Here is a 13,271-nt window from a genome sequence, read left to right as displayed (position 1 = left end):
CAAGGGTCTGTTCTGGGTCCTATTCTTTTTAATACGTTTGTAAGTGACATAGGAGAAGGTTTGGTAGGTAAAGTTTGTCTGTTTGCTGACGACACAAAAGTGTGCAATAGGGTGGATATTCCTGGAGGTGTCAGTAATATGGAAAATGATTTAGCTTTGCTATATAAGTGGTCCAAACAGTGAAAATTGAAGTTCAACGTTTCCAAATGTAAAATAATGCACTTGGGGAGGAGGAATCCTCTATCCGAGTATCACATCGGCAGTACTGTGTTGGAAAAGACTTCAGAAGAGAAGGATTTAGGGGGTAGTAATTTCTGACAGCCTTAAAATGAGTCACCAGGGCAACCAGGCGGTGGGGAAAGCAAATCGTGTGCTGGGGTGTATATATATATATATAATATATATATATATATATATATATATATATATATATATATATATGGTATGCTGGGGTGTATATATATATTGGTATGCTGGGGTGTATAGCTAGAGGTATAACCAGTAGGAAGAAGGAGATTGTGATCCCGCTGTATAGAGCTCTGGTGAGGCCACATCTGGAATACTGTGTCCAGTTCTGGAGACCTCACCTAAAAAAGGACATTGATAAAATAGAGCGGGTCCAAAGACGGCTACAAGAATGGTGGAGGGTGTGAGGCATAAACCATATCAGGAAAGACTTAAGGATTTGAATCTGTATAGTCTGGAGGAAAGACGGGAAAGGGGGGACATGATTGAAACCTTTAAGTATGTTAAAGGCATAAATAAGGTTCAGGAGGGAAGTGTTTTTAGTAAAAAACTAAGCTCAAGAACAAGAGGACACAGTGAGAGGTTATCTGCCGGAAAGATCAGAAGCAATGTGAGAAAATATTATTTTACTGAAAGAGTAGTAGATACCTGGAACAAACTTCCAGCAGAGGTGGATGGTAAATCTACAATAAGGGTACAAACCCACACACCGTATACACAGCAGATACGCAGCAAAAACGCAGCAGATTTGAAGCAGATTTGGTGGTGCAGATTTGATGCTGTGTCCAGTTATTTAGATCTAATCTGCTGCGTATTTGTTGCGTGTTTGTTGCGTATTTGCTGCGTATTTGCTGCGTATCGCAGCAGTAAATAAGCTGCGTATACGGTGTGTGGGTTTATACCCTTACAGAATTTAAGCACGCCTGGGATAGACATATATCTATCCTAAGATAATAAGAAAGAAAATACTAAAAGGGCAGACTAGATGGACCCAGTGGTCTTTTTCTGCCAGCAATCTTCTATGTTTCTATATTATTATATATTGTGTTGTACTATGAAATATGATGATGTATTGTGTTATGTTGTATTATATTATTATATATTGTGTTGTACTATGATATATGATGATGTATTGTGTTATGTTGTATTATATTATTATATATTGTGTTGTACTATGATATATGATGATGTATTGTGTTGTGTTGTATTATATTATTATATATTGTGTTGTACTATGATATACGATGATTATTGTGTTATGTTGTATTATATTATTATATATTGTGTTGTACTATGATATATGATGATTATTGTGTTATGTTGTATTATATTATTATGCAGTATATTGTGTTGTACTATGATATATAATGATATATTGTGTTATGTTGTAGTGTACTGTTATTTTATGTTGTATTACTATGTATTATGTTATTATATTGGGTTGCGCTATATATGATGATATATTGTGTTGTGCTTTATTATCCTGTATGTTACTTTGTACAACCCTCAGCTCACCTGGTAGCCTCTGTTCCTATTATATTTTTATTATGTTGGTTTTATTTAGTTATAATACTGTATGTCGTACTATCATTTCAACCACTTCACTACTATTCACACAGAGGAGCTAGCACTTCACAGTCCACCAGGTGACGGAGGGAGAGACGAGACCTTTCTTTACCTTTGCAGGAGGGGTGGATGATTGGCCATAAGCAGTGCTGGGATAGCCACAGAGAAACTACCGGAAGGGGGCAAAGCCGAGAAGACAGAGAAACAGACAGAAGACGGGTCAGTATAAGACGATTAGTAGCCGTGAGACATAAGTGTCACCCAGAGGGAGAGACAGCGAGGACACCGCCATCTAATCTCCGGATTACTCTTACATAACGTCCTGCTGTGCACAACCGTCATACATAGCAACAGCTCCCCCGCCCCATAGCCAGAGTGATGGCACGGTATCCTGTATCCCAAGTGTCACTATCCTGTACCCAAGTGTCACTATCCTGTACCCCAAGTGTCACTATCCTGTACCCCAAGTGTCATCACCCTGTACCTCAAGTGTCACTATCCTGTACCCCAAGTGTCATCACTCTGTACCTCAAGTGCCATTATCCTGTACCCCAAGTGTCACTATCCTGCACCCCAAGTGTCAACACCCTGTACCCCAAGTGTCAATATCCTGTACCCCAAGTGTCACTATCCTGTACCCCAAGTGTCACTATCCTGTACCCCAAGTGTCAACACCCTGTACCCCAAGTGTCATTATCCTGTACCCCAAGTGTCACTATCCTGTACCCAAGTGTCACTATCCTGTATCCCAAGTATCATTATCCTGTACCCCAAGTGTCACTATCCTGCACCCCAAGTGTCCCTATCCTGCACCCCAAGTGTCACTATCCTGCACCCCAAGTGTCACTATTCTGCACCCCAAGTGTCACTATTCTGCACCCCAAGTGTCACTATCCTGTACCCCAAGTGTCCTTATCCTGCACCCCAAGTGTCATTATCCTGTACCCCAAGTGTCCTTATCCTGCACCCCAAGTGTCATTATCCTGCACCCCAAGTGTCATCACCCTGTACCCCAAGTACCATTATCCTGCACCCCAAGTGTCATCTATCCCCCCCATACTATACAGTACAATGTGATACTATTAGTTACTATCCCCCCATACTATACAGTACAATGTGATACTATTAGTTACTATCCCCCCCATACTATACAGTACAATGTGATACTATTAGTTACTATCCCCCCCCCATACTATACAGTACAATGTGATACTATTAGTTACTATCCCCCCCCATACTATACAGTACAATGTGATACTATTAGTTACTATCCCCCCCATACTATACAGTACAATGTGATACCTATTAGTTACTATCCCCCCCCCATACTATACAGTACAATGTGATACTATTAGTTACTATCCCCCCCATACTATACAGTACAATGTGATACTATTAGTTACTATCCCCCCCATACTATACAGTACAATGTGATACTATCAGTTACTATCCCCCCATACTACACAGTACCATGTGATACTATTAGTTACTATCCCTCCCATACTATACAGTACAATGTGATACTATCAGTTACTATCCCCCCATACTATACAGTACAATGTGATACTATCAGTTACTATCCCCCCATACTACACAGTACAATGTGATACTATCAGTTACTATCCCCCCCATACTATACAGTACAATGTGATACTATCAGTTACTATCCCCCCCCCCATACTATACAGTACAATGTGATACTATTAGTTACTATCCCCCCCATACTATACAGTACAATGTGATACTATCAGTTACTATCCCCCCCCCCCCATACTATACAGTACAATGTGATACTATTAGTTACTATCCCCCCCATACTATACAGTACAATGTGATACTATCAGTTACTATCCCCCCCATACTACACAGTACCATGTGATACTATCAGTTACTATCCCCCCCCATACTATACAGTACAATGTGATACTATTAGTTACTATCCCCCCCCCATACTATACAGTACAATGTGATACTATCAGTTACTATCCCCCCATACTATACAGTACAATGTGATACTATTAGTTACTATCCCCCCCCATACTATACATTACAATGTGATACTATTAGTTACTATCCCCCCCCCATACTATACAGTACAATGTGATACTATCAGTTACTATCCCCCCCATACTATACAGTACAATGTGATACTATTAGTTACTATACCCCCCCCATACTATACAGTACAATGTGATACTATTAGTTACTATCCCCCCCCCCATACTATACAGTACAATGTGATACTATCAGTTACTATCCCCCCCATACTATACAGTACAATGTGATACTATCAGTTACTATCCCCCCCATACTATACAGTACAATGTGATACTATCAGTTACTATCCCCCCCCCATACTATACAGTACAATGTGATACTATTAGTTACTATCCCCCCCATACTATACAGTACAATGTGATACTATCAGTTACTATCCCCCCCATACTACACAGTACCATGTGATACTATTAGTTACTATCCCCCCCCATACTATACAGTACCATGTGATACTATCAGTTACTATCCCCCCTCCCATACTATACAGTACAATGTGATACTATTAGTTACTATCCCCCCCATACTATACAGTACAATGTGATACTATTAGTTACTATCCCCCCCATACTATACAGTACAATGTGATACTATCAGTTACTATCCCCCCCCATACTATACAGTACAATGTGATACTATTAGTTACTATCCCCCCCATACTATACAGTACAATGTGATACTATCAGTTACTATCCCCCCCCATACTAAACAGTACCATGTGATACTATTAGTTACTATCCCCCCCCATACTAAACAGTACCATGTGATACTATTAGTTACTATCCCCCCCCCATACTACACAGTACAATGTGACACTCACCATGGCCACGTCAGCCTGGAAGATCTGCTTGATGAATTTATTCCTTGAGGAGTGAACCAGCTGGATGATGTCTCCATGGAGCGTGTCCCGATTCTTCTCCAGGAAACCTGCAGCCGGGAGAACCGAACACGTCACCCTCTATTATGTCTATTACACTTTGTGTTATATTGTATGTCACTGTTCCCTGGTCATGTTATTCCCAGACAGTTCTGCCACTAGATGACCAGGCCCGGCCTGAGGTCCTAGCAGGTCCTGGAGGGCAGGGAGTTATATCCTTGCTGAATGGACAGATGTGACCAGGGGCATTCTGGGTAAAGGTAACTCCACTGTATTCTCACCACACTCACTCCTCCTCTCAGCTACAGAGGGGATTGGATGACTGAGCTGGGACCTCCCTCCTTCTAGAGCTTTCTGTCCCATAACTTTGTACTGTATAGGAGTCAGTGTGACCCCAGAAATCTATGTAGCATAGCAATCGGGCCGATAATTAAGGTTATAGTTATTCTAGATAGATTAAAGCAATCCATATAACCTGCACCGTACAGCGACATGGCCGGGTCACTCACCTCTTGTTTCATAGTAGACGATACGGCAAAGTGATTGATCCCGAATTGGGTCTCGTAGTTGTTTTTCGGCGGGATGTAGAAGGTGTTGAGCTTGTGCTGGGAGTTGAGTTTGTTCAGCATTGTGGTGTCTGTACCCTGAGAAGCAGAGACATCCATCATACAGCCGCACAATGGGATATCCACTAAGTGTATACTGTACAGCTGTATCCCAGAGAGGACAGCATAGGTCGGAGCAGAGCAGGATAAGTAACTAGTGATGGAGGGCAGGGGACAAGATAGAATAGAGAGAGAGAGAGAGAGAGAGAGATAGGAGATAGATAGGAGATAGATAGATAGATAGATAGATAGATAGATAGATAGATAGATAGGAGATAGATAGATAGATAGATAGATAGATAGATAGATAGATAGATACAGGAAAAAGCCGCACGTCCAGAGCTTGATGAAGCGGGTGCTGTACAGAGTCAGTCCCCCGGCCTGGGGATCCCCAATAGTACGTAAAGATGTTCCGCAGCACACCAGCATAGGTGAATAAGGTGATTATTTATTGCAAGTAGTACAAAAATACAGAGAGATGAGACCTTTTCGACCCTCTCACAGGGTCTTTATCAAGATAAAGCTTGATAATGCTTGATAAAGACCCTGTGAGAGGGTCGAAACGTCGCATCTCTCTGTATTTTTGTACTACTTGCAATAAATAATTACCTTATTCACCTATGCTGGTGTGCTGCGGAACATCTTTACGTAGATAGATATGGCATAGATAGATAGATAGATGATAGATAGATAGATAGATAGATAGATAGGAGATAGATAGATAGATAGATAGGAGATAGATAGATAGGATAGATAGATAGATAGTAGATAGATAGATTTATCAAACATGGTGTAAAGTGAAACTTGCTCAGTTGCCCCTAGCAACCAATCAGATTCCACCTCTCATTCCTCACAGACTCTTTGGAAAATGAAAGGTGGAATCTGATTGGTTGCTAGGGGCAACTGAGCCAGTCTCACTTTACACCATGTTTGATAAATCTCCCCTTATGTCCGATCTACAAGAAGATTTAGTCATGCACCTTTGGGAATTTGCTCTCCTCATCAATGAGAGAGATGATGTTCATGGGTTTGATGGCGATCATGTCCAGAGCGTCCTGGTTGTCGGTGAACTCGATGTGCTGCCAGTTGATGTTCTCCAGGTTGTATTCCTCCTGCTCCAGCTTAAAGACGTGACGCACAAAGAACTGCTGAAGGTTTTCATTGGCAAAATTGATACAAAGCTGCTCAAAGCTGAAGAAAAAAAGTATAATGTAATTATACACTGGTGGAGAGAGATATGATATAAAGTTACAGACAGATAGATAGATAGATAGATAGATAGATAGATAGATAGATAGGAGATAGATAGATAGATAGATAGAGAGATAGATAGATAGGAGATAGATAGATAGATAGATAGATAGATAGATAGATAGATAGATAGATAGATAGGAGATAGATAGATAGATAGATAGATAGATAGATAGATAGGAGATAGATAGATAGATAGATAGATAGATAGATAGATAGATAGATGATAGATAGATAGATAGGAGATAGATAGATAGATAGATAGATAGATAGATAGGAGATAGATAGATAGATAGATAGATAGATAGATAGATAGATAGATAGGAGATAGATAGATAGATAGATAGATAGATAGATAGATAGATAGATAGGTGATAGATAGATAGATAGGAGATAGATAGATAGATATAGATAGGAGATAGATAGATAGATAGATAGATAGATAGATAGGTGATAGATAGATAGATAGATAGATAGATAGATAGATAGATAGATAGATAGATAGATAGTAGATAGATAGATAGATAGATAGATAGATAGGAGATAGATAGATAGATATAGATAGGAGATAGATAGATAGATAGATAGATAGATAGATAGATAGATAGATAGGTGATAGATAGATAGATAGATAGATAGATAGATAGATAGATAGATAGATAGGAGATAGATAGATAGATAGATAGGAGATAGATAGATAGATAGATAGATAGATAGATAGATAGATAGGAGATAGATAGATAGATAGATAGATAGATAGATAGATAGGAGATAGATAGATAGATAGATAGATAGATAGATAGATAGGAGATAGATAGATAGATATAGACATAACCCCAATTATAAGTGTTTTGTGCAGTCACCTATGTAGTTCCTCTATGATCACCTGTTTACAGTGAAGTTCTCAAACCCAAAGATATCCAGCAGTCCGATAGATCTTCTGACCACTTTAGGTTCATTGGAAACTGGTCTGTAAATAGCGGCATTGATCTTCTCCACAATCCATACGAATAGTCGTCCGTATATTCCCTATTGGATAGAAATATAAAAAAAATAAGGGGACTGGTAGAATCTTAATATGAGACGGTATCAGAGTACAGAGGCAATAACGTATTACACGGTTCTCATTTCCATCAACACACTGGGTCTCCTAATAGTGTATTACTTTTCTAAAGTAGGTCAAAGGGGTAGTGACTCTCCTTAAAGGAGAAGTTCGGCGAAAATGTTTATTTAAGTATCGTATTGTTCCCAAAAAGTTATACAAACAACCAATTTACACTTATTATGGGAAATGCTTATGAAGTGCATTTTTCTCTGCACTTACTACTGCATCAAGGCTTCATTTCCTGGATAACACGGTGATGTCACTTCCTGGATAACATGGTGATGTCACTTCCTGGATAACATGGTGATGTCACTTCCTTGACAACATGATGATGTCACTTCCTGGATAGCATGTTGATGTCACTTCCTGGATAACATGGTGATGTCACTTCCTGGATAACATGGTGATGTCACTTCCTGGATAACATGGTGATGTCACTTCCTGGATAACATGATGATGTCACTTCCTGGATAGCATGTTGATGTCACTTCCTGGATAATATGGTGATGTCACTTCCTGGATAAAATAGTGATGTCACTTCCTAGATAACATGGTGATGTCACTTCCTGGATAAAATGGTGATGTCACTTCCTAGATAATATGGTGATGTCACTTCCTGGATAAAATGGTGATGTCACGACCCGACTCCCAAAGCTGTGCGGGCTGTGGCTGCTAGAGTGGATGATGGCAGGGGGACACTGAGGGACACAGAGCACTGGAGGGACATTGAGCATCCCTCTGCCATCATCCTCTCCAGCAGCCACAGCCCGCACAGCTCTGGGAGTCGGGTCGTGACATCCCCATGTTATCCAGGAAGTGACATCACCATGTTATCCAGAAAGTGACATCACCATGTTATCCAGAAAGTGACATCACCATGTTATCCAGGAAGTGACATCACCATGTTATCCAGGAAGTGACATCACCATGTTATCCGAGAAGTGACATCACCATGTTATCCAGGAAGTGACATCACCATGTTATCCGGGAAGTGACATCACCATGTTATCCGGGAAGTGACATCACCATGTTATCCAGGAAGTGACATCAATATGTTATCCAGGAAGTGACATCACCATGTTATCCAGGAAGTCAAGCCTTGGTGCAGTAGTAAGTGCAGGGAAAAAGCACTTTATAAGCATTTCCCATAATAAGTGTTTATTGGTAATTTGTATAATTTTTGGGGGACAATACAATACTTTGGTAAACATTTTCAACAGACTTCTCCTTTAAGGAGAGCCCGTCATAAAGATGTGTAGAGACTTACAGACCATTGCTGCTCCACTGAGAATTCTGGGAAGAAAGGAAATGCAAAATAGCTTTCACACCTCTTGACTAGTGATGAGCGAATACTGTTCAATCGAATAGATATTCGATCGAATAGTGAGATATTCGAATATTCGATATTCGTACGAATATCCCGCGAATATTCAATAAATATTCGATAAGCGTTCAAATCCCCCAGCTTCCGGTTTTACCCTCCAAATGGTCAAATAGATGTTTTTTACTAATCGAATACCTGTTCCCATAGACTTTAATGGGATCAAATATTCGATCGAATATTCGCGGGATATTCGTACGAATATCGAATATTCGAATATCTCACTATTCGCTCATCACTACTCTTGAGCACAGAGATGTCCCTTCAAGTCAAGTCTCGCTCAGTCAAGGAGCCTCAGAACATTGACTGGGGATTATGGCATATCCTTTCTTTTCTAATGTAGATAATATTAACAAACCTTAACAAAGGCGTCCCTGACATCCAACGCCTGCTCCATGCTCAGAGGAGTGGACACAGTCTCCCCTCTAGTGATAATGGTCCGGCTGGTGAGGCAATTCATCAGGTCCTGAGGCTCAACCTGTTCATATATAGAAAGAAAACATTACTAAGCAGAAGATAGTGGGATAATTCCTTCCTACATAGTTATGTACTATAATACTGCCCCCTATACACAAGACTATAACTACTATAATACTTCTCCTATATACAAGAATATAACTACTATAATACTGCCCCCTATATACAAGAATATAACTACTATAGTACTGCTCCTATATACAAGAACATAACTACTATAATACTGCCCCTATATACAGGAATATAACTACTATAATACTGCTCCTATATATAAGAATATAACTACTATAATACTGCCCCTATATACAAGAATATAACTACTATAATACTGCTCCTATATACAAGAATATAACTACTATAATACTGCTCCTATATACAAGAATATAACTACTATAATGCGGTTCAGGGAAGAAACAGAGTGCTGCACCTCACACCTATGGCTGATACTAGTGCCGCTAGGCTAAATAAAAAACACATCAGAATTTTGTGTATGAATTGATCAAGCCATACTGCCCCATGTACCTCGTGCCGGTATCTGATACACATGGGTCCCTACACTAAGTCCACACCGTGCCAGTCAGTGGCCACCAACCCCGCAGGCGTGCACAGTCTGGTCCTGTGGCATGGGGGTCGCAGGGCCGTCCCATGGCCCCCGTTCCCTGACTGTGCACGCCTGCGGGGTTGGTGGCCACTGACTGGCACGGTGTGGACTTAGTGTAGGGACCCATGTGTATCAGATACCGGCACGAGGTACATGGGGCAGTATGGCTTGATCAATTCATACACAAAATTCTGATGTGTTTTTTATTTAGCCTAGGGGCACTAGTATCAGCCATAGGTGTGAGGTGCAGCACTCTGTTTCTTCCCTGAACCGCATAACTACTATAATACTGCTCCTATATACAAGAATATAACTACTATAATTCTGCCCCCTATATACAAGGATATAACTACTATAATACTGCTCCCTATATACAGGAATATAACTACTATAATACTGCCTCCTATATACAGGAATATAACTACTATAATACTGCTCCTATATACAAAAATATAACTACTATAATACTGCCCCCTATGTACAGGAATATAACTACTATAATTCTGCCCCCTATATACAAAAATATAACTACTATAATACTGCCCCCTATGTACAGGAATATAACTACTATAATACTGCCCCTATATACAAGAATATAACTACTATAATACTGCTCCTATATACAAGAATATAACTACTATAATACTGCTCCTATATACAAGAATATAACTACTATAATACTGCCCCCTATATACAAAAATATAACTACTATAATACTGCCCCCTATGTACAGGAATATAACTACTATAATACTGCTCCTATATACAAGAATATAACTACTATAATACTGCCCTCTACATACAGGAATATAACTACTATAATACTGCTCCTATATACAGGGATATAACTACTATAATACTGCTCCCTATATACAAGAATATAACTACTATAATACTGCTCCTATATACAGAGATATAACTACTATAATACTGCTCCCTATATACAGGAATATAACTACTATAATACTGCTCCTATATACAAGAATATAACTATTATAATACTGCTCTCTATGAGGATCCCTTACCTCCAGTAGATTGGCTGCTGTGGTTAATGAGGTGGAGTAAATCACTTCACAGGCGTCCAGGTTATCATACATACGTGCTGTAGACATAACATATAGCGGTTATGTAGATGGGTGAGTATTGCAGTATGCTTTCATTTTCAAACATTTCTCAATCACTTTAATCTAGACTTCCCAGTGATATTTTTGGAATCCGGATCCCTCAGGGACGGTTAGAGGAAGGTCGGCTCGGACCCAGACAGAGGATTTCCTCTGAAATCTTCGTATATTGTATGAATATGATTTTTATCTGGCTCTGTATAAGTTTATAAACTTTACACTAAACTTCTTTCATTGTCATCTCGCCTGGTTCTCACCTCCCTGCACAGATATGTTCTATTTTGCATATATATATATATATATATATATATATATATATATATCTTCTAGATTCTTCAGTGCCTTCATTCTCCTTCACATTAGATGCACAGACAGAGCTCAGTATTCTGAGTGCAGGTGTGCCATTGCTATGTCTAGTGTACGTAGGTTGGTTAAGTGTATATGTTCTGGGCTGAAGGTTGCTTTCTGCTCTCCCACCACTAGATGTCACTTTGAATTTTATGCACTGTATGGCAAAGTTGAAAAGAAGGATTACTAAGTGTAAAATTCCTATGTGACTGATTGCATGTGTTCTCTTTGTGTTATGCCACATGCTGTAAGCTGGTTGAGACCAGTCCCTGACCTGGGTACATTACACTAGTCCCCTCTCTATTTCTGCAGTGTATCAGAAGTTAGATGTCGCGTCTCCTTATGGCTCCCTGAGTGATATTCATTGTGTGGTACAGAAGATTGGGTTGAAAAGACAGAGTTCTGATTTAGTCAGAGTGAGAGAAAGAACAAGCGAGAGAGTTCCCTACTGAGAGACTGTCTAGGGCCTGGCCTGGAGGCCAGGACCTGTCTGTGGGGTTCTATGCTGATCCTGAGTATTTTTTCTAAAAGAGTTCTATTATTAGCCATGCTGGGCTAGCAGAATCTGCAGTGAGGCAACTGTAGACGGGGAGTGAGGACTGATCCGCACTGGGGGACTATCGTCTTCAACTTCTTCTTTAAGTGCTGATAACTGAGACAAGAGCTAAAGAGACAGCAGTTAGATAAGAGCATGAAAAGCTGAGAACTCTGCTGCTGCATGCTAGGTTTCTCTAGGGGTCTCCCTGAGGGCTAGCTTTACCCACAAGGTGGGGCTTTTGTTCCTGGATTCATGGCACTCTGTGCCCTCAAACGGCAATGGGCGGATCGTAATAGTCGTTAATACTGGTATTTTCAAGTTTATTGCCATTGACACAAGGTGGTCAGTAACCTCTTCAGCTGACAACCTGAGTTTCTGGAAAGATATCCCCTTAAAGGGGAACTATGAGCAGGTTAGAAGAACCTACCTTGCTGATAGCTCCCTAGTGGGCACGGAGAGCAGAGGATGAAGGTAGGTCTCGTGCTGCTAGCAGTGAAATCCTCTGCCCGATAAGCCGCTGGAAGCACTGAGGTGGGGCTACCTCCCCCAAGCTCTGATCCAGCCAGCCCCCTCCATTGATAATTATTAGAAGGGGCCCCCCTTTTTTTCTTTTAAATCAACTGGTGCCAGAAATTGCAAGAGATTTGTAATTTACTTCTATTAAATAAATCTTCAGTTTTCCAGTACTTATCAGCTGCTGTAAGTCCCGAATGAAGTGGTGTTTACTTTCCAGTCTGGGGAGCAGGAGAGGTTTTCTATGGGGATTTGCTGCTGCTCGGGGCAGTTCCTGACATGAACAAAGGGGGCAGCAGAAAGCACTGTGTCAGATGAAAGAATACATCACTTCCTGCAGGACATATGTAATGTCCCAGCACAGGTGTGCCACTAAGTTCTTATTGCACCTGGGCAAAGTAACTCGAATCAGGTTCACACAGTGGGATATGGTTCAAGTGTGTTCAGTGTTTTCCCCACTAGATGTCACTACTGTGCTTCTTCTATGTTGCATTCTGTGCACAGCTGAAGGTAGCAATGGGTTAATTGTTGTATGTCATGTGTTCACTTTCCTCTGTCACAGGTCTCACAGATGTTGGCTGTGTCCCT

The 13,271-nt window shown here is 40.4% G+C and overlaps 1 pseudogene; it reads right to left on the bottom strand.

The window, feature by feature from the left end:
* Nucleotides 1–13,271, bottom strand: part of LOC138774676 (unconventional myosin-VIIa-like) — a 56,600-nt pseudogene that overhangs the window by 23,496 nt on the left and 19,833 nt on the right.

The sequence above is a fragment of the Dendropsophus ebraccatus genome, unplaced genomic scaffold (genome assembly GCF_027789765.1).
Source record: "Dendropsophus ebraccatus isolate aDenEbr1 unplaced genomic scaffold, aDenEbr1.pat pat_scaffold_1022_ctg1, whole genome shotgun sequence".
NCBI classification, from domain to species: Eukaryota; Metazoa; Chordata; class Amphibia; order Anura; family Hylidae; genus Dendropsophus; species Dendropsophus ebraccatus.
The sequence above is the reverse complement of the archived record's forward strand: the minus strand, read 5'-3'. Positions and strand labels throughout refer to the sequence as shown.